Source organism: Limulus polyphemus, unplaced genomic scaffold, assembly GCF_000517525.1.
Source record: "Limulus polyphemus unplaced genomic scaffold, Limulus_polyphemus-2.1.2 Scaffold243, whole genome shotgun sequence".
NCBI classification, from domain to species: Eukaryota; Metazoa; Arthropoda; class Merostomata; order Xiphosura; family Limulidae; genus Limulus; species Limulus polyphemus.
The window spans coordinates 314164-317428 of NW_013665853.1; positions in this window are offsets into that span (position 1 = coordinate 314164).

Here is a 3265-nt window from a genome sequence, read left to right on the forward strand (position 1 = left end):
TGAAACTAAACAACAACGTTCGTCATGTGTACGCATAAAGCTGCTAAAAACATTCACTCTTTTACACATGTATTTACACGATTTTATGACGCTGTATTTTTCATAAAAAAAACACCTGATTTGAATTCCTGTTTTTTAATATTCTTGATAGTAATTTGTACTAAAACAACTTTGCTTTCTGATACAACCAATGTAATGTTTTATTATCTAATATACATATACACGCGTGTGTACATTTAACTCAAAAAAAGGATATTAGATGCTGAAATTAACTCGTACTTTTAAAAATTAGTACACTCTCCAGATACTGACGTCAATATAGATATATATATTATTAAGTTATACGAATTTGAGTAACAAAAGAGAAAGAAAATTTGGTTCAAGCATAGTGAGATTCTGGTTGCTAGTCTGTTCATCAGGCCGGAGAGCTTTGAGCAAGCCAAAGATGTCTAGGACGTCGTTATTTGTCTCAAACCACTGCTTAACTGGCATGCTGTATAACACGTATGCAAACATGGTAACGTTATCCAAAATGCTGAAATATAACAAAGCATTTATACCAAACCAGCTAAAACTTGTCCTTACTACGATAATACCCTCTCGGTGACTGAGATAATACACTTCTCCCGCCTCTCAGTGCACAAGCGGTATGTCCGTGGACTTACAACGCTAAAAACCGTGTTTCGATACAATTAATATGAACAGGCATTGAAACAAATTCTGTTCTGAATTTGTTGTAGGAACTTGGAAATTTCTAATACACATATGAAAAGCAGCACTACGATTATAACTTTCATAGTGGAGCTAATTTATCAGCCCCTGGGTCTATTATACACCCCATTGATGTCCTCTGTGCGGTTATCATAGACTGTAATGTTTTCTAAACTGCTGATAAGAGATTTACAACTTTGTCTGCTTACAGTCAACAAACTGTAATGTCTTGTAAGATCTTGAGTTTTAATCTCCATTAGCAAAATTATTTGGTTCATTTTTATTGCGTATTTAAAATGTCAGCTGTCTATAATGTAGAATGTTGTTATAATTCACTTTATTTCAGTTTTGGTCTAGTTGAATATTAATTGCATTTACATTTTATTTCTAACGAAAATTTTTAAACAGTAACCTTGCAAACATGTTGTTTTTCAGATTCAAGCTAAATAAGCTTGTCCTATTGCAAACCTTGGAAACACTGTATTTCCTAAAGAGTGAATCAATTACGAAAATAAAAAAAAATCTTGGTACTTGGTAAACTTTAGGAAGGATAAGACGAAATGAGTATACCCATTAGGCAGAAGTAATCTCTTGACATAAGAAGACGAGGGAAGCAAAGAATGGTAATAATAGGAACGAGACGTCAAACAAGAGCATTAATGCATTGTTTACCCTGTTCTAGCACCTTTCTATAGCAGATCTCCTATACAATTAGCATTTTATTACACTGTTGATGTGATAGTTGAGAAAGCGAAGCTACTACTTGCTGCTTATGAGAAGGATTCTTGTTCGTTCTCAGTTAGCACACTCCCACTGTGTCCAAGTGCCACGAACGGAGCGATTTTACGCGTCACGAGTTAATAAGAGCTTCGTACATTTAGCGAAGAGATGTTAGGCTTTAGACCCCCCATTCACAAGCTTCACGCCTCTGCGACTACTTTATAATCTAGGAATACTGTCGCAAAAAGAACCAACTTGGCATGATGGGTAAAAAACTAGCACTGTGAACAAATTCTTATTTTCTGAGGAACATGGAATGATCAGTAAAAATATTATTGAAGATCGTAATTGTATACCTTGAAGATGATCCTCGCTAATCTCTTCTTAGTCACTTAGTTTCTGAGGAACATGAAATGATCAGTAAAAATATTATTGAAGATCGTAATTGTATACCTTGAAGATAATCCTCGCTAATGTCTTCTTAGTCACTTAGTTTCTGAAGAACATGGAATGATCAGTAAAAATATTATTGAAGATCATAATTGTATACCTTGAAGATGATCCTCGCTAATCTCTTCTTAGTCACTTAGTTTCTGAGGAACATGGAATGATCAGTAAAAATATTATTGAAGATCGTAATTGTATACCTTGAAGATGATCCTCGTTAATCTTAATCCTCGCTAATCCTTTTTAGTCACTTAGTTTCTGAGGAACATGGAATGATCAGTAAAAATATTATTGAAGATCGTAATTGTATACCTTGAAGATAATCCTCGTTAATCTTAATCCTCGATAATCTCTTCTTAGTCACTTAGTTTCTGAGAAACATGGAATGATCAGTAAAAATATTATTGAAGATCGTAATTCTATACCTTGAAGATGATCCTCGCTAATCTCTTCTTAGTCACTTAGTTTCTGAGGAACATGAAATGATCAGTAAAAATATTATTGAAGATTTGTAATTGTATACCTTGAAGATAATCCTCGCTAATGTCTTCTTAGTCACTTAGTTTCTGAGGAATATGGAATGATCAGTAAAAATATTATTGAAGATCATAATTGTATACCTTGAAGATTATCTTCGTTCATCTTAATCTTCGCTAATCTCTTCTTAGTCACTTAAAAAGTGAAAGACAGTTTTTTCGATAACAGGAACGTGAAGAGAAATGATAATAATGCTGCGATTAATAAAAAGTAGTGTCTTAGTTTCTGGTCAATAATTCAGAGAAGAATATTTGAAAATGAACTCTACATTATTCTAAAGATATAAGGAAAACCTTTGAGGAAAGCTATTTAATAATAACGCTTCTTTTAATTCAGTTCTCTCAAATACGTCAGAAGTTGAAAAACAGATTTGTAGTAAACCTATAGGGAAATGATTTGTACAAACTAAAAAAAAACAACAACAGTTATTTACATCGGTTTTCAGACGTATAGGTTTAAAGACATTTTGTTTCCCAGAAAATAAACTCAAGAAATAGTTAATGTTGATATAATTTATCCTGTCTGATTACATTACAACAAAATGTCGATAAAAGTAAAATAATTGCGATGTCTCTTCTAGTTTGGGTGTTAAAACAATATATATAAAGCTATGGTGTTAAAACAATATATATAAAGCTATGGTGTTAAAACAATGAATAAAGCTATGGTGTTAAAACAATATATATAAAGCTATGGTGTTAAAACAATGAATAAAGCTATGGTGTTAAAGCAATATATACAGCTATGGTGTTAAAACAATATATATAAAGCTATGGTGTTAAAACAATGAATAAAGCTATGGTGTTAAAACAATATATAAAGCTATGGTGTTAAAACAATATATACAGCT